This window comes from Lissotriton vulgaris, chromosome 6 (assembly GCF_964263255.1).
Source record: "Lissotriton vulgaris chromosome 6, aLisVul1.2, whole genome shotgun sequence".
NCBI lineage: Eukaryota > Metazoa > Chordata > Amphibia > Caudata > Salamandridae > Lissotriton > Lissotriton vulgaris.
This window is the reverse complement of record NC_141694.1, coordinates 943,478,558-943,498,461: the sequence shown is the minus strand read 5'-3', so window position 1 is coordinate 943,498,461 and position 19,904 is coordinate 943,478,558. Positions and strand designations below refer to the sequence as shown.

General features: G+C 51.2%; 1 protein-coding gene across 2 annotated transcripts in view; it reads right to left on the bottom strand.

Moving 5' to 3' along the window:
- TPD52L1 (TPD52 like 1) overlaps positions 1 to 19,904 on the bottom strand; it is a 1,161,028-nt gene that overhangs the window by 1,093,312 nt on the left and 47,812 nt on the right. The window lies entirely within an intron of this gene.

The window sequence follows — 19,904 nt, the reverse complement described above, 5'->3', positions numbered from 1 at the left end:
GCACTCTTTATTCTGGGGGAGCGGAGTTGTCATGTTTATGCGGTTGTCAGAAGCTAATCCCTTCTTGTCTAAATCAGGACGGGTAACCCTTTCCTGAACATTCGAGAAAGTTTCTAGTGTCCTCTGAGCTAGCTGGCAAAACTAATTAAGTCTAACATAGTCAGTAGGGACATAGATGACCTCAGTCCTACCTCTACACTGCTGTTTATGTTATTCCAATGCGCAGAGCCTATTGGGAATATAGGAACTACACTACAATACTGACTGTCGCAATGTACTTACGTTTTTTGCTCTGTCTTCTGAATATTATTAAAAAACGTTTGAAACACAAGGTTTCAGTCATAACACATGTCCCCTCCAGCTGAAATGTGGGGAGAACTACCCTACCTCCTGGGAGTTCTCGTCACTAAGGCGGAAAAATCTGGACAGACAATCAGCATTGTATGTTCTGTACCAGCGCGGTGTTCCACCGCGAAATCCATCCCCTATAGGGAAATGGACCACCTCAACATCTTTGGATTCTCACTCCTCGTCTGCATCAACTGTCTGAGGGGTCTGTGGTCTGTTTGAACCCGGAATTGAGTCCCAAACAGGTATGGTCTCAACTTCTTCAGTGCTCAGACCACAGCAAATGCCTTTCGCTCAATTGCACTCCACCTCTGTTCCCGTGGAAGTTACCTCCTACTGATGAAGGCTACAGGTTGATCTAGGCCCTCCTCATTAATCTGTTACAAAACAGCCCCCACACCATGCCCTGAAGCATCCGTCTGAACGATAAACTATTTTGAGAAGTTGGGTGCCAGGAGCACAGGCGCCATACACATGGCAGTTTTAAGGGCCTCAAAAGCTTTCTGACAGGTGTCAGTCCAAATTACTTTCTTGGGCTGCTTCCTGGAAGTCAGCTCTGTCAATGGTGCAACAATGCTGCCATACTCCTTGACAAACCTCCTGTAATACCCACTGAGTCCTAAAAAGGCTCTCACCTCTGGCTGGGTCTTGGGGGGCTCCCAAGCCAGGATGGTTTCAATCTTGGGCTGTAGGGGCGCCACCTGGCCGCTCGAAACCTGGTATCCCAAGTACACCATGGAACCCTGCCCAATCTGGCACTTACTCGCCTTGATCATGAGGCCTGCCCTCCGCAGTGCCATCAACACTTCCCAGATGTGGCGCAGATGTTCTTTCCAACTGGTGCTGAACACTGCAATGTCATCCAGATAGGCGGCACTGAACACTTAGAGTCCAGCCAACACCTGGTTGACCAACCTCTGAACTGTGGCAGGGGCATTCTTCATCCCAAAGAGCATAACCCGGAACTGGTAGTGTCCATCTGGTGTGGAAAATGTTCACCTCTCTCTTGCCCCATCAGTCAAGGTGATCTGCCAGTACCCAGACATTAGGTTAAACTTGCTGAGGTACTGGGCAGCCCCTAACTGATCGATGAGCTCAACAGCTCTGGGGATGGGCTGCGCGTCAGTCCTCCTGACTGAATTAAGCCCTCGGTAGTCCACACAGAAGCGGAGTTCTGGCGTGGCACCCGGTGCGGCAGCCTTTGGGACCAAGACCACTGGGCTGGCCCAAGGACTGTTAGAGGACTCAATCACCCCCAAAACAAGCATCTTGGAGACCTCCTCCTTGATGCAAGCTATCACCCTGTCAGTCACCCTGTAAGTTTTGTGCTTCACAGGCAGGCTGTCTCCAGTGTCCACGTCATGGATGCACCAATCAGTGATACTGGAAATCAGGGATAACAGATCAGAAAACTGTCCCAGCAACTGGCCGTAGTCATTCTGTTGCTCAGGGGTCAGGGTGGTAGAGAGGTTCACACCATCCACTGACCCATCTTGCTCTGTCGCCGACAGGTCAGGAAGAGGCTCAGTCTCCTCCTCCATTCCATCATCTGTCGCTAAGAGCATACCCACTTCGAAACTCTCCAAGTGGGACTTCAAGCGGTTGACATGCAGGACCCGCAAGGGGTTCCTGGGAGACCGCAAGTCCACTAAGTAGGTGACATGACTTTTGCGCTCCATCACCTCAAATGGTCCGGTCCACTTATCCTGGAGTGCACAAGGCTCCACTGGGGCCATGACCCACACTATCTGACCAGGCTGAAGGTCTACCAGAGTGGCATTCTGGTCATACCACCGCTTCATCTCCTCCTGGCTGGCTTCCAGATTCACCTCAGCGAGTTGCCTGAATCGCCTATTCTGGTTCCTGAAGGCCAGCATGTAGCTATTTGCATCCTGGTGTGGTTTATTGGGAGATTGCTCCCAGCCTTTCTTGACTAGACTCAAAGGCCCTCTCACTGGGTGACCATAGAGAAGCTCAAAGGGGCTGAATCCCAGAGATTTCTGTGGCTGCTCACGGTATGCAAGGAGCAGACATGGTAAGAGGACGTCCCACTTACGCCTCATAGGTTCCTCAAGACCCATATTCGTGCCTTTTAGGGTTCAGTTGAATCTATCAACCAACCCGTTTCCTTGGCGATGGTAAGGAGTGGTAAACTTGTAGGTTACCCCACACTCCTGCCACAAGGACTTTATATACTTGGAAATTAAGTGTGTTACTCGGTCAGACACTACCTCTCTAGGCAATCCTACTCATGAGAAAATTCCCCATCAGTGCCCGACTCACCTCAGGGGCCGTCACTATCCTCAGAGGTATGGCTTCTGGGTACCGGGTGGCATGGTCCACCAAGACCAGGATGAACCTGTTGCCCCTGGCTATCTTGGGGTCCAGTGGCCCCACAATGTCAATACCCACCTGTTCAAAGGGGGTGCTGACCACAGGGAATGGCGGGAGGGGAGCCTTCTGCTTCCTCCCACTCTTTCCACTTGCCTGGCAAGTCTGACAGGTCCTGCAATGAGTGTCTGAACTCTTGCGCATATGTGGCCAATAAAAGTGGGTGACAGGCCTCTCAAAGGTCTTGTCCTGCCCCAAATGTCCTGCTAACAGCACATCATGAGCTAGCCCCAGTAGGAAGGCTCTGAAATGCTGGGGTACCACCAGCACATGGGCTGATCCAGGCACAGCAACCTTAGGCTGAGTATACAGGAGATAATTCTCCCAGTTTATCCAATGTGATCCAGACTACTAACCTGCTGCCTGGTCTGCAGCCTGCTGCCGCAGACCCTCAAGAGAAGGGTACTCCTTCTGCACCTTGCAGAACTTTTCCCTGGAAGGTCCTCCTTCCTGCTGCCAATGGGTCAGCTCAGGCAGGCCCCCAGTTCAGCTACCTGTTCCCCTGTAGGCTTCAGGGCATCCCCCTCATGGTCTGCCTCCTCCTGGACCGTGGGAACTTTGGGGCCAGTTTCCAGTGCCCCCTGCCTCTTCTCTTTAAGGCAGGTACCTGGGCCCCCTCTCAGGCTCCAGGTCCTCTTGAACACCCTTACTGGCTGCCATGGACCGTGTGGTCACACACGCCCAGTCAGGCAGACCCAACATCTCCAAATGAGCACTTCGCTCTACCTTAGCCCAAGGTGAGCTCTCCAAATCATTCCCTAACAAACAGTCAACAGGCATGGCTGGCCAAACAGCTACTTGAAGAATACCAGAGACCCCCCCCCCCCACTCGAAGGGAACCTGAGGCACCTTGCAGTGGATCTCCATGTTGTTAGTGGCAACAAAGGGGTAAAATGTATTGGGGACAACCTGCTCTTCAGTTACCAGGTGACACTTGACAGCTGTCACACTGACTCCTGTGTCTCGAAGAGCCTCCACCCTATGGCCATTGTTTGTCACCCACTGCCTGTACTTCTTAGAGTTATCAGGCAGCTGTGTCCTGGGGACCACCTCACAGTCTTCTAAAGAGACAAGGGACATCTCTGCAGGACCCCACCCGCCTTGGACACCCATCTCCTCCCCTAGGGCTACACTCACGATCTGCCGGGATGGAGCACCAGTGGCTGCTGTCTTTCCAAACTGTGGGCACCGGGGTTCAACAGACTTATGCGCATCTTCACCACATGTATAACACCTCAGGGTTCCCCTGGGAACAGGTCTACCTGTCGGGCCCCTTGCTTCTTCTCAGGGGGAGGCTGGGAATCTTTCCCTTGGTTCCCTTGGGAATTACTTTGGGGTCCTTTCTGGAACTCCCTCTGGTTACCCTTGTCCCCCCCCCCACTCTTCAGACCCCCCAGGATATAGCGGCATGGATTAGCAAATTTAGCGGCACAAAAATTGAAATTTAGCGGCACAAATATGGAAATTTAGCGGCAATTTTGCGGCATTTTATTTGGCCATTTTTCCTACAACAAACACAGATATCTTCGTTTTCTTAGTTATTTAACAACATGAAGCTGTGTATGTATACTAATGTAAGCATTCCTCCATAGAAACACTCTTGATTGTGGGTTTAAGTAATTCCCTTTTCCTACAGCTTGACAGTTACACGAAATGAATGTCCACAATGTAGTGGTAAAGCTCTGGTTTAGGGGTTACTTTTTGTTAAAACCTCCTGAACTCGCTTTACTCCTGAGGCGGAAGCCGGGAGATCACCCTTTTAAAAATCTGTATTTTTTGTGTCACTATTTCGCCGAATACTTGATTTTAATCTGCACTTACCACGCCTAAAACAGCGATCTTCGCTGCAACAAACAATTGTAAAAGCTAACTATCCCGCCGCCATTGACGGCGAGGAATCAAGGCCACGCCTACCCTAGGCCACGCCCACCCGCCCCTTTTCTCTCCCTTAAAAGATGTGCAATCACCGGACGCGCAGCGGACGGGCGCAGCGGGCGCGCCGTTAGCGCGCCGAAGGCGCGCCAAAGGCAAGCCCGTCTGGGCCCGTCCGGGCCCAGACGGCCTTAGGCCTAGCCACTATGCCCAATCTGCAAAATCGCATTTCATACTCCAGAGGCTCACTGCTTGCCTGGAATCCGGAAAAACATCCCCAGTGCAAATACGTCCCCAAGGAAGACACCCCCTATGTAGGATGCATCCTCTGCAATAGACCCGAGGAAACGGAACGCCACCAAGGACTTCGGCTTGGCCTTCTGAAGTGCAGATCCTTAGTAAAACATGCCCACGAAATTAACATCCTCGTCCAAGATTCGATGTTAGATTTACTGTTTCTGACGGAAACATGGCTGACCCCGCACAGTGACTTCGATGTGGCCAAAACATCCCCAGTGCAAATACGTCCTCAAGTAAGACACCCCCTATGTAGGATGCATCCTCTGCAATAGACCCGAGGAAACGGAACGCCACCAAGGACTTCGGCTTGGCCTTCTGAATTGCAGATCCTTAGTAAAACATGCCCACGAAATTAACATCTTCGTCCAAGATTCGATGTTAGATTTACTGTTTCTGACGGAAACATGGCTGACCCCGCACAGTGACTTCGATGTGGCCAATGCAACACCCCCCGGCTACCAAATATGTTGCCTGAATAGACCAATCGGTAGAGGTGGCGGTCTAGCCATACTCTACAAAGACCATCTTAAATGTAGAATTGAATGTGGAACCGTTAAAGACTGCGAGAACTGCCACTTCACAATCCAGATCTCACCATCTACCTCCCTTTCGGGACTGTTAGTGTACCGGCCACCAGGCTCTCTAGGCGAATTCACCAGTACTCTAATGGACCACATCTCACTCAAGACTATCTCAGTCTCTAACTTTCTCCTCCTAGGAGACCTTAACATGCACTTTCTGGACCCCACGGACAATGCCGCAGCAAACTTGCTTGCTGACCTCACTACAGCCGACCTCCATCTGCAAAACCTCAAAGCCACCCATGAGAAAGGCCAACTCCTGGACCCTATCTTCTCCAACATCAAGAACCTATACGCCCAGGACCCCACTCCCCTACCTTGGACAGACCATATGCTGATCCTCATGCACTGGTCACTCGAAACGACACCAGCGCCCAAACAAAAAATAAGGATACAAGCCAGACTATGGCACAAGTTAGTACCAGAGGAATGGGAGGCCAAACTACGTGAAACCATCGCCCCCCTATCCACGGACCCAAACACCGCGGACAGAGAATTCACGGATTGGCTAGTCCGACCCTTAGATAGCTTCATCCCACTGACCAGCACTCTAAAACATGTAAAAAGAATCAACCCCGCTCCCTGGTACACACCCGCCCTCACCGCCCTTAAAAAAGAATGCAAAAAGTCTGAACGCACTTGGAGAAAAAACAAGTCAATAGAAGAGAAAAGTGCTTATCAATCCTTCATGAAAGCATATAAACTAGCCCTACAAGACGCCAAAAGGGCTTACTATGAGGAAAAAATAAAAGGCTCCTCCTGCTCATCCAAGGAGACTTTCTCCATTCTCAAAGAACTCCTCCATGTCCCTGACCCCCCACAGAAACCCATGGACCCCAAAGCAGCGGAGGAAAAATGTGTCAAGCTGGCTACCTTCTTTGACGAAAAAATTAAAAAAATCCTCACCTCCCTCCCGGCCGCCAACTCAGACTCCATAGAGAGAGCCAAGGAACAGCTGCCCCCTCCCGACAAGCCCTTTCTGGAGTCGCTTGGCCCAGTTACAGAAGAGGAAGTAAGGGTCATACTCACCTCAACCAAGAGCGGAGCCCCTAGCGACCCAGTCCCCATACGATTCGCTAAAAACATCCCGGAGACCATAGTTCCCCAATTGACAGCCCTCATTAACATTTCGCTGGAACAGGGAGAGGTCCCTTCAAACTGGAAGGAGGCTGTCGTCAAAGCGCTTCTCAAGAAACCGTTGCTTGACCCGGCAGACCTTTCCAACTACAGACCTATCTCACTCCTCCCTTGGATAGGTAAAGTCGCCGAAAAACTTGCGAATAAAAAGCTGTCACACTACCTAGAGTCAAACCATCTCCTTAACGACTCACAGACAGGCTTTAGACCAGGTCAAGGCACGGACACTGCTCTCCTCGTAGCAGTAGAAAGAACTAGGGAAATCATCGATACAGGAGGATCAGTGGCAGTGGTCCTCCTAGACCTAAGCGCGGCCTTTGACACGGTCAGTCACCAGGTCTTAACCCAACGTCTTGAGAATATTGGGGTTAAAGACAGAGCGCTGAAATGGCTATCGTCCTTTCTCTCCCGACGCTCCTACCAAGTATGGGAAGGCGAAAGCCGCTCCCCCTCCATCCCCCTCCAGTGCGGCGTGCCTCAGGGCTCATCCCTGAGCCCCACGTTGTTTAACGTTTACATGGCCCCACTGGAGGAACTCGTCTTACCCTTCGGAGTCACTATCGTCAGCTATGCTGACGATACACAACTGGTGGTGACACTATCCCACCCCAAGCTAGAGCCCTCCAATCTCCACGACTGCCTCTCCAACGTACATCAGTGGATGAGTGACTCTGCTTTGAAACTAAACGGCTCCAAAACGGAGATCCTGCTCCTAGGACATAAAACCACGAACCTCCCATCTAACATCTGGCCCGCTTGCATGGGTGAACCCCCCACCCCCAAGAAGGAGGTCAAGAGTCTCGGAGTGTGGCTGGAGACCGACCTTACCTTCAGGACACAGGCAAGAAAGACGGCCGGCATATGCTACGGCCTACTTAAATCTTGCAGGAAGGTAATCCCGCTACTACCTTTCCAGTCGCGTCTCATGCTGATCCAGGGCCTAATTTTATCCAGGCTGGACTACAGCAATGCCATCTACCTGGGATCTCCAGAATCCACTCTTCAAACTCTGCAAAAAGCTCAAAATGCCGCAGCCCGACTCCTAACGAACACCCCGGCTAGGTCATCTGCTAAGCACGCACTTAGGAAGCTGCACTGGCTCCCTATCAGGGAAAGGGTCACTTTCAAGGCCCTCTGTCTTGCCCACAAGGTACTTCACAACACCGGCCCCCCATACTAAACAACTGCATCACCCCCTATAGACCCACGAGAGCGCTTCGCTCGGAGCACGGAAACCTCATTACGATCCCCAAGGTGAAGAAGGCCCGCATAGGTGGCCGCCGCTTCTCGGTCAACACAGGAAACAAATGGAATGCACTCCCTCTGAGCCTCAGAGCAGAACCCAACCTCCTTCGGTTCAGAAAAGCCCTCAAAACTCTACTCTTCCCCTAAGCTGTCACTTCTTCTGACTAACCCCCTTTGCGAGTAAAAAGGTTCAGCGCTGGGATACCCACTGGGTGACTACGCGCTCTATAAAACCATAAATAATAAATAATAAATAAATAATAACTCCTACTTGCATATATTGGGAATTTTTGGAAGACGAAAAATGACAGAATTAACTGCACAAGATGCGTTTTTTTCAAGAAATTATTTTTTTACATGTTCAGTCAGCCCTGACTCTTAAGAATTCAAGAAAAGGAATTCTGGGACTTGTAGTTTTTTTAAAATAAAAGGATGAGCTCAGAATCCCGACATGCAAAACGCTGATGGAGCTCAATCGTGTCATGATGAGGCGACTTAGCAGCTGTTTTGTTCCTAGTGGCGCCAGCAGCCTTTGACTTGCTAATTGTTATGTTATGTTATTCTAATTCTGCCCAGCGTCTGCTTTCAGCTTCTCCTGCCCCCCTCACTCCGATCGACTGGCTGGGGGCTATTGATCACAGGAGTACACTTCTGTGTACGTGGAAAGAGGTTTTTTTTTTTATGTTACAACGTGACGTTTCTTTCTCTGTCTGTCTGTAACCACAGGGTAACCAGGCAGTTAACTACTATGCCGGGTTAAGCGGGCTCCAAATTATTGCAACAAATTGTAAATGAAATAAATGGATGCAACACATTTATGTGGTTCACTTCCGCCACTGGTTACAACAGCTGTTGCCGCCGCCCTCCTTGCCACAAGCTCGAAGGATGTTTATCAGCAACATTGCTAGGGACAGTGAGAGCGTGGCGTGTGTTGTCCTTCTGTAGCTATAATTGATATTTCTGAAAGGCTGTTGTAAACGGGAACTGAAGCCGTTGTTTATGCCACTATTGCACCGGGATTTTTTCTGCAAAGATGTCCTTTATTGTTTCATTCCCTGAACATCGCAGCCCTTCTGCTGACACACTCCCTCGGAGACGGTTGTGGGTTTCATTTCTGTGACACGCACAGCCGTCCTCTGGCAGGCGTGGTGAGAAGAAACACCAGCTTATTCCATGCAGGCCTCCGGATCGAAGTCGGGGAATATTGGCGAAATGTCATTGGATGGAAACTGCTGCCTGGAAATGTATCTCCGCAGTGTTTGAGCATCGAAATATTGACCCATACATGATGTGTTTGTCTGTGAGTGTGTGCGGGAGGGAATGCGGGTGTACAGGGCAAGTGGCAAGCGTAGACCGGCCTCTTCAGTAGCCAGAGCTACCTCTGATTTATGAAAACCTCCTGGGGCGATTTATTGCTTACTATATGGTTTAGGCACTAAAAGCCAGACCCCCGGGGGGAGGAGCTTCGCGGGCAACCAAGATGGCCGCGTAAGCTCGGAGCTCCGCGGACCCTCCGATCCTCTGCAAATATCCTGTTCGAAATCCTGATCCACGTTGGTGGATATTATTTCGTGAATGGTCACTGACGCGGGAGCCGCTTTCCGCCTCTAAATCGGTGGTTCCTACGCTGAGATACGTCGAGTGGAAGTTCGTGCCAGGGACGCGCCATTGTCTCCTGGATCTCCGCCACTCCGCACGACTGGAATGCGAAGTGGCTGCTCGAGGTCCCATCTGGCGGAGTGCTTGTGATCGAGGCGCCATCTATCATTGGCCTGGTCTGAATATCGACTTCGATTCTGGTTCGGTACACTTGGCTCTAGCTTGGGCGGTGTGACCCTTTGTTCTCATCGGACCTGTCATGGCGGGCAGAGGAGACCCCGACAAGACGTCGAACAAAGGCGTCCGGGGCAAGACCCAGACACAACAGAATAGGATTGAGCGGTATGTCCAGCCACGGACGCCACCCAATGTGGTGGCCTCCACTAGAGACTCTCCTCAGGCGGGCTCGCCCGGTGGGTCCGAACCTACCCTTGGCGACGTTATGGGGGCCATCGCGGGCATTCGGTCCGAAATGCAAAAACAGCATGAGGTCTTGACCCACAAGGTGGACACTTTGGCAGTGGATCTCACTCTTGTCAGGGCCGACCTGGGTAAGACAAACGACCGTGTGAAGTCGCTTGATATCAAGACCTCTAGCCTAACCAACGATGTCTCGGACCTACAGACTAAGGTCCGGAATTTGCGATTGACCACCGATCACTTCTCCAGGAGGCTGGAGGATTTTGAGGGACGTGCCAGGCGGCAGAATGTCCGCATCATTGGTGTCCCGGAAGGCTCGGAGGAAGCGGCAGTGGACCTTTTTGTGGAGGAACTGGTGCAGACACATCTGGCGCCTTCTGGCCTGAGTAATTTCTTTTCAGTGGAGCGCGCCCACCGGGTTCCGGGCGGCCCGCCGAAGTCGGGCGTGGCGCCTAGACCCATCATTGCACGGCTCCTCAATTTTCGGGACCGAGATGCGATCCTACAGGCATCCAGGAGGCATGGACCGCTTAAGTTCCAGAATTCTGAAGTACACTTTTATCCGGACTTCACCAGGACTGTACAGAGGCAGCGCCAGAGCTATGCGGGAGTGAAACGGCGTCTGAGGGACATGGGCTTTAAGTATTCTATGTTGTTCCCTGCCAAGCTCCGGATTGAACACGATGGTCATGCTCTGTTTTTTGATGTTCCCGAAAATGTGAGCGACTGGTTGGACACTCTGCCACAACGTCGAGATGGCCAGGATGAACACGATGGAGGCGCGACTGGTGGTTCCGATCAATAGGACTTGGCTCTACTTCATAGATTTTGGCGGTTGGTGGCCCGGCTGCATGTGACTGTTGATACTGATGTTGCGTTGACTTTGCCAATTCTCCTGTCGTTTACATGGAGGGTGGCGGGAGGTGTTCGTGGAGATTCCTTACTCCTCTGGGGGCTCCTCGTAGTCTAGTTTATGGGGCGACAGGCACACTGCTGGTTGGGGGGGCTTTTTAGTCTGCTGCAGGGGTGCCGGGTGGGGGGTGGAGTTGGGCAAGTTTTCTCGTTTGATTGCTCTTTCTTTCTTTTCTTTCTTAGGCAATGGGTCGTATACAATGTTAAGTTTCACTTGCTGTTGAGGATTGTTTGGGGTGGTTGGGGCGGGTGGCATGATGATGGGGGGGTAGGAAGTTGCGAGTACTCAGTTGGAATGTTAATGGGCTGGGTGACCGTATCAAGAGAGGGGTTGTGATTCAACTGCTTAAACGCCACATGCCTGATGTTGTCCTTCTGCAGGAGACGCACTTGGTTGGGAACACGTGCAAAGCACTCAATCGTAAGGGATACAAAATGGTGGCCCATTCAGGGTTCTCTTCGGGATCTCGGGGGGGCGGGTGTCCTCGTACGTACGTCCCTTCCACTTGAGATAGACGTCACTCTGATTGATGAGAGGGGGCGGTACGCCGCAGTGGCGGGAAGATGGGAAGGGCGTGCCCTGACGTTACTTTCGGTTTACGTTCCCCCAGGCCTACAATCTAGTACTTTTCAAGACCTTGGTGGCGCCATTTTAACTTTGCCTGCTGGTTTATTGGTTGTGGGGGGTGATTTCAATTCAGTTTGTTCTGGCTCCTTGGCCGCCAACCACCCAGGGACCTCCGGGGTTCCCAATTGTGGTTGCCATCCTTCCTCGAGACCATGGGATTAGTGGATAGCTGGCGGCTTTTACATCCTTCGCTCTGCCACTTTTCCTTCCATTCCGGCGCGCATGGTAGTCTTTCTCGTATAGATTATGTTCTCACCCTAGCAGCACATGCGCCTGCCGTGTCTGAGGCCCGATTTTTGGCGCGGGGTATTTCTGATCATTCCCCGTTATGGGTCTCCTTTGACTTTGACATCATCCTGACGGACCGACCGGTGGCGATTAACCCCTGGTATTTCCGCAATCCCAAAACTCGCGCTCTCCTAGCCAAGGCCATCGACCTTTACTTTTCTGAAAATGAGGGTTCGGTTGGCTCGGCCGCGACCCTGTGGGAGGCGTTTAAGACTGTTTTGAGAGGCGAGGCCTTCGCTCTTATAGCAGAAGCCCGAAGAGTCAGAGATGCCGACTTGGTGCACATCGAGGAGGAGATTATGGGCCTTGACTCCCAGTTGGAGACCGAGCCCGACCCAGCTCTCCTACACACCCTTTCCCTCAAACAGTCTGAATATCGCGATCTTGCCACGAATGCTGCCCTGGCTTTGGCTAAGGAACAGCAGGGTCGTATCTACGACGTTGGTGACAAGGCTGGGAAGTTGCTCGCCTGGCTGGACAGGAGGGATATGGCTAGCCGAGTCGTGCCCGAGATTATGGGCGACGACGGTGTGAGTGTCTCTGACCCCAGAGCCATTGCCGAGTCTTTTGCTGATTATTTCCGGGGAGTCTACACCTCTATTTCGGACCGCTCCGAGGCTGACTCGACAGCGCTTCTCTCGGCCGTTGACCTTCCCTGTCTCTCTGATGAAGACCGCGACGATTTGGACAGAGATATATCTGCAGATGAGATCGCTCTTGTGATCCGTTCGTTGCGGTCGGGTAAGGCACCTGGCCCCAATGGCATCCCGGTCGAGTTATATAAGATTCGGCCGGACGTGGTTTCCCCGCACTTGCGCACTATGTTTTTGGAGGCGCGAGACGCCGGCCTTCTTCCCCTTGACCAGAGGTTGGCCACCATTGTGGTCATCCATAAGGAAGGGAAGCCGAGAGACCTGTGTCGTTCTTATCGTCCCATTTCTCTCCTGAATGTTGAGCCTAAGATCCTCGCCAAGCTACTCGCCAATCGACTGATTGGAGTTATTGGTGACTTAGTGCATCCGGACCAGTCGGGCTTTATTCCTCACCGCAACACCGCTCTTAACTTGCGTCGACTCCACAGCGCCATGGCTAGGGCCCATACTCTTGAGGAACCGGCAGTCCTCGCTTCCCTTGACGCCACGATGGCCTTTGATTCTCTTGAGTGGAGTTACCTCTGGGCGGTGTTGACGAAGCTCGGTTTTGGCCCGGCGTTTGTGGGTTGGGTAAAACTTCTCTACGCCGATCCGCTGGCCAACGTGGCAGTTAATGGCCGTCTATCGGCGTCTTTTGCCCTTCACAGGGGCACCAGACAGGGCTGCCCTTTGTCGCCTCTGCTGTTTGCCCTTGCTCTTGAGCCGCTTGCGGCCATGCTGCGCACACACCCTGATCTGCATGGCATCACCTGGGCCCCCGGTTTCGAGGACAGAATCTCCCTCTATGCCGGTGATATTCTGCTCTATTTAACCTCCCCCTGCAAGTCACTCATCGTGGCATGCGATGTACTCAGACTTTTTGGACGGCACTCTGGCCTCGTTATCAACTGGGCCAAGTCCTCCCTGTATGTCCTAAAGGGGGACACACCGCGCCTCCCCAGAGGCTGCAACATACAGTTGGCCACTCATGGTTTTAAGTACTTGGGGATTTACATCTCCGGGAGCTCGAAGGCGAGATATGACCATAACTTGCTCCCTCCTCTCCTGCGTCTCCGGCGTGATGTGGAGAGCTGGCGCAAGTTGCCGCTCTCCCTGCTGGGCCGTGCGGCATTATTCAAGATGATGTCTTTACCCTGATTCCTTTACGCATTGCAGAACACCCAAGATCCAGTCCCGGCCCGCTATTTTAAGGAGATTGAGAGCCTTCAACGTGCCTTACTCTGGGATGGCCGTCCCCGCGTCGCTATCACGAAGCTCACGCTTCCGTGGTACGACAGAGGCGTTGCACTGCCGGATGTGCGTAGGTATTATTGGGCCTCCCAACTGGCGGCTATTAACCATGGTTTGTACGGCCCGGTGAACAGCCCTGGCTATGCAATGGATAGATGGCTCCTGGGTGGTGGCAACTATTACCGGGCACTGTACTCGAGGTCTTTTGATGGGCGGATGTCGGGTCCAACGAAGACGGCGGTCTACATCTGGCGAACGATCACAAAGGCGCAGGGCTGGCAGGGCAGGCTGACCAGATTCACCCCTCTGTATGACTCTGATATCTTGGGCAGGTTATGGCACACCAAGGGCTTTGACAAATGGGACCTCATAGGTATCTCAAGGGTTGACGACATGATCTCTAAGGGTGAGATTAAGACCTTTCTTCAACTACAGGCTGAATACCAGTTGGGCGGCTTGGAGTCCTTCCGCTATGCTCAGCTGCGGCACGCGCTGCTCTCTGCCGAACCGGCGGAGGGGGCGATTCCAGAGAGCTCCCCCTTGGAAGACCGAGTGTTGGATGGCCATATGCCCGATAGTGCTATCTCACTGTCGTATAAAAAACTAATCAATGTCCGCACCGACCTTCTCCTTAGAGTGCGTGATCAGTGGGTGGGTGACGGCCTGGAGATTGACGATGAGGACTGGCAGAGCGCTGTGTCCTCCCCTAAGGAAGTTGCCATCTCCTCTCGTCTTCGGCTGGTACAATTCAAGATCCTACACAGAGTGTATGTGACTGGCCCCCGGCTTGTGCGTATGGGATACTCGCCCGACGGGCTCTGTCGTCGTGGCTGTGGTGCCCTTGCGACCTTTCTGCACATTATATGGGAATGCCCAATCATTGCCTCCTACTGGAGACGTGTACACAGGATTATGAGCGAAGTAACTGGGGTGGTGGCGAATGCAGAGGCTCGGAGGTGTCTTCTCAACATCTGGGAACCGTCCGATCACAATGTAGCACAGACCCAATGGGTGACCCTGGGCAACATGGTGGCTAAATGGGACATTGCACAAAAGTGGGGCGCTGCCATGGCTCCCCTGGTGGTACAGTGGAAGGCCAACATGGATTGGTGCATGTTCAGGGAAAAGACGGTCTATGTTGCCAGGGGTAGGCCCCAGAAATAGACAAAAGTGTGGGGGGACTGGAATGCCTACCAGAGAGATATTTGCCTGCCGCCGGAGCCTGTTTCCATAGATGAACATATGTCACCATAGCCTGTGACACCAACTGTGATACGTTGTACTGTCTGATCCTGTTTTTCCTCCTGCCCTCTAATATCCTGCTTCATTCTCCTGTATCAGCGATTCAATGCTTGCTCTCTCCTATCCGCTACCAACTCCTCGATAGATTCCTCTACTCCATTGCCACTCTTTAGCGCCGTTTGGCGTTTCTACTTTCTTTGTTCTTCGTTTTCTTCCTATATAAAATATAAAAACAACCTGCACTGTACTGTAACGAATGTTTTTGCACTATTGCTCTCCTGATCCACCATGCTGCCTTGCCTCCGGGATGTCAGGCTGAATAGCTGTGTGCATTTTCAAATAAAGGTTTTCAAAAATTTTAAAAAAACAAAAAAAACAAAAAAAAAGCCAGACCCCCCAGGATATAGCGGCTTTTGTCAAAATGCCGCGATTTCTACAAAAGTGCCGATTTCGCGGGCACTTTTGCAAAAATCGCGGCATTTTTTCAAAAGTGCCGATTTCGCGGCAAATCGCGAAATCGCGATATCCTGGAGGGTCTGAGTCTTCTGCTGGGGACCCTGCCCACTCTTGGCTGAGTCTTCCACGTGACCCTTGTGGACCCGGGTGCTCACTCAGCAGTCCGCATCCTCAGCAAGCTTCCTAGGGTTAGCTAGCCTGCTATCAATCAGGTGCTGGCGTAGCACTGAAAAACATTTACTTGACAAGTGCTCCTAAAATCAAAGAGCCCCTCAAAATCATTAACTTTGCTACCCTTCACCCAACCATTCAATGTTCTGTAAAAGAAATTTACATATTCTACCCATGTACTTGACTCCACCTTCTTGAAATTTTTAAACCTCTGTCTGTACAATTCAGGAGTCAACCCATACCTGGACATCAATGCATCTTTCATGTGGCTATAAGAATTAAGGACTTCAGAGGGCAAGTCTATCAGTGTATCCCGCCCCTCACTAAGGAACCGTCCCCACAATCCCGCTCCCCAATCATTCTTAGGGACCCGGTGAGAAGGCATGGCTACCTCATAGGCCTTAACCCCTTGCGTGCTGATGACAGAACGGTTCCGTCATCAGCATCGGTTGAGCTGTGCTGATGACGGAACCGTTCCGTCATGACTCCGCCCGCGCAAGGCGGAGTCAGCACAGGCAGAAAATATGCCCCGCACGCAAGGGGTTAAAGCACTGCCCAATGTCATCATTCTTATTAAACTCTCTCACCACATCTCAGGACTATACACTCTAGCTTCCACAGGCATTGACGGTGTGTTGTCACCAGAGGGAGTAATTTCTAAGCTCCTTGCTTTCAATTCCATCTCCCTCAAACTTTTCTCATGATCTAGTTGCATTCTCTTTTCCTCTAGGGCCAATTTCCTATTCTCTAACTCCAGTTGCCCACCCAACTTGAGCTTGGCCAGCTCCATTTCATACATCCTACACTCCTTCCTGTCCTCTAACTCTTCTGGGGACAGGCCTTTGGCAGAAACACTGCTACCCACTGGGGAGGTTGTTCTCCTCACCCTGGACCAAATGGCTCCTCCAGCTGCTCATCTGCATTCTCAGCCCCTTCCTCATTCTCAGGGGTATTCCTTGCTTTGACCCAGGCCCTCCGCGCCTTTTGGAACTCATCTTTCTTGGAGAGACCTGTCATTGCAACTTTTAATTTCCTGCAGAAGTGCTTTAGCTGTTTTACATTGTAGCATTCCAGTTTCTCCTCTTCCCACTCAAAATCAACAGATGCTATGGATGCTGCTTTCTCCATGGTGGTTAAACTTGGCAGTTCTTTGCAAAAATAGAAAATCCCTGGAAAAACATTCTACCAAAAGTATGTGGTTGTGTTTGGTCTGCACTCACTAGTAGTGTTCACCAATCACTGTATATGAGTCACAAATGCAAGTCCAAATCCTCACCGCTGACCACCAATGTTAGATTTGGGGGTCCCTAGTTGGCAGAGGTAGGTACCTTTGACCAAATAGGGACCCTTGAGTCTAGTCAGGGTAAGGGGGTACACTCCTAAAATAACCCCTGCTCACCCCCTTGGTAGCTTGGCACGAGCAGGCAGGCTTATCTCAGAGGCAGTGTGTAAAGCATTTGTGAACACATACAGTAACCCAGTGACAACCCTACAGATGGACACCACACAAGTTGTGGTATAAAAATAAGTATTTTTATATCGACTTAACACAAGACCACCAACGACAAAAATCCACAATACTGTACTTCAAAAATGGTAGAAATAGCTTAGTTTGCATTAGATGTCAAATGGGACACTTTAAGCTCAATGTACCTTTGGATGCATAATGCTATAAAACAGAAGTGTTGCAGGGAAGGTGATGCGTCAGTTCCTTACACGCAAGAACAGTGATGCGTCGGGTCCCTACTGCTGCGTAGGTGATGCATCAGTTCTTCTCCGCGTCGGGAGGTGATGCATCTGTTTCGTACTGCGCTTCCTGTGACGATGCCCACAGCAGCGCAGTGATGCGATGGAGATCCAGTGCAATGAAACAAAACTGTCATCTGCTTCTTGATGCGACAACGATGCATGCAAGCCTGATGGTCGTGCAGCGACTCAACAATTCTTCTGAGCCGCGACAGGCCCTGCAACATGCTTCTCCGGTGATGCGACGGCATCTGCTGCGACAGCGACACTCTTCTCCGGTGATGCGATGCACTTAGGTGATGCAATAGCAACAGCGACAGGGGTGGTACACTTCTCCGGTGATGAGTCTGCATCTGCTGCAACAACAACACTCTTCTCCAGTGATGCGACAACGGCTGCTGCGGCGGCGACACAATTCTTCGGCTTGAGTCACGCTTCTAGCTCCCAGCAACATGCAGTCTCTCAGAAGGCCCAGCTCAACAGCAGGCACTTCAATTCCCACCAAGGGGCGCTGGTTGGTGAAGTCTGTTGTCCCTGAGACTTCAGCAGGAGGCAAGCTCTATCTCAAGACCATGGAGATCCTTTACAAGTTGATTTGAAAGTAGCACAAAGTCCTTTCTCCTTTCTTTGGCAGTCAGACAACCACTGCAAGCCAATCCCCCAAACAGCACTCAGCTTAGGGATAGTCTCCTCCTCAGTTTCTCTGGCTCCTCTCCTCAGCAAAGGCTCTTCTGGTTTCCCAAAAGTGATCTAAAGTTCTGGGGTCTGGGTCCCCTCTTTTATACTCATTTTCCCTTTGTTCTCTGAAGACAGAGAGGCCTTTGCTTAGTCCAAACCAGTTCTGGTCAGTCCTGGAGCACTTTGTTGACAAGCCTCCTTCTTTCCTTTCACAGTGCAGGCTAGGGACATCAGACGCACCACATGAGGTGGAGCCAGCATTGTGGATGGAAGGCACAGCCTTATTCAGGTCCCAGGTGCAACTCCTCCTTCCCATTTGCATGCAGATCTCTCTATTCAGCCCTGTGCTGATTCACCCTGTGTCCTGGAATCCCCAGCCCCTGTCACTCAAACTCCAGACAAGGAATACACAACCTAGCAGAGGCAGTCTTGGATGAATATACAAGAAAATACCTACTTTCTAAAAGTGGTATTTTCAAACACAGAATGTTAAAACCAACTTCACCAAAAGATGTATTTTATTATTCTGAGTTCAGACATACTAAACTCGAATTTCTACCTAGTTCCCTGACTCAGTTAGGATTATAAGCTGTAATAATCAAACTTCCCATTCTCGCCTACATTGGCACAGTACCAAAATCATCTATAACCAGCAAAAACACATGAGGCAACAGCAAAAAAATGGAAGGGAGACCCACACCAAGGTGCCAGGTTTAACATATTCTAATAGTCTTCCTGCGCTGGGAGAGGTGGTTCACAATTACATTTGAATAGGTGGTTCCCTGACCACACACAAAGGGCTGATTTTCCCCCCATTTATAGACTGGAGCCAGGGCTGGGTTGAAAGTGTTTGTTACACACTTCTAAGGGTTCCTTTGAAGTCACCCCTTGATCAAAGACAATTGTGATCTAAGTACTGAGGCTCTGACTCCATATTTTTAAACACAGCATAGGACTTGTAAACAGCTGCCGGCTTTACAAACTGCACATTAGCAAAGGACTACTGTGCTGCCAGGAAGAACCGCCACTTGGGCTACCTGCTTTGTTTTGCTGGCCTGCTGCCTGCTGGACTGCTGAAGAGACTGCTACTCTGCAACTGGACTTTTGTGCTGGCATGCCTGCCTGCTGCTCTCTTTGTACCCCAAGTGTTCTAAAGGGCGTGTTGGCTTGCCCCCTGATCACGGAATCCCAGGGCCATTAAAGATTCCCCCTGCCTGACTCCGCCTATTGGCTCAGCAACTGAGGAGTCCGGCATGGGACTTTTGACAAAATTAAGCATGTGGCTCAAGTAGCAATCCAGCCCTATGCGATACTCAGGACCAAGCGCTGACAGCATCACAGGATCATGTTCCTCCTCAGGATCCAGCACCTGCCCTGCTGGACCAGTGCCTCCCTTTCAGAGCGCCCTTTGTGAGGAAAAGCAAGGGCTGCATTAGGAGTTAGCGTGGCCCTCCTTGACGTGCTGCATAAACCTTTGCAGATTGAGTTTGTCAAAGTCCTTCCATTCTCTAAATACTACATCCAATTCATGAGGATAGATTGGAAGCCCTTGCTTAGCAGACCATCACTGAAACTGAAAGAGTACGGGCTCTGAGGAAGCACTTGGCTCTTCCTGAGGAAACCCGTTCTTCTTTGTATGTACTGTACTGTATACCTTCCACGAGAGCCTGATGCTCCACTCAACTCAACTCACAGGATAGCACAGCGCTTCACCAAATGCAACTCAAAACCACTGGACCGCACGCAACCAGTTCTGCAACAAGGTCGCCGCAAGGTGACCGCAGCCGTGTGACTAAAATATACAAGACCATGAGTACAGATGAGGCCCCTGGACCGAATGGGCTACAAGACCATTTATTTAAGGAGGATTGCACATTTTGGGCTTCCCTTCTCTCTCCACTTTACCAGCACTGCATTGTAACGGTTATAGTCCCCACCTCTATAGACCTGACCAACTAAAGAATGATTGTGCTACTGGATATCAAGGCTAATACCTTTGCAAGCATA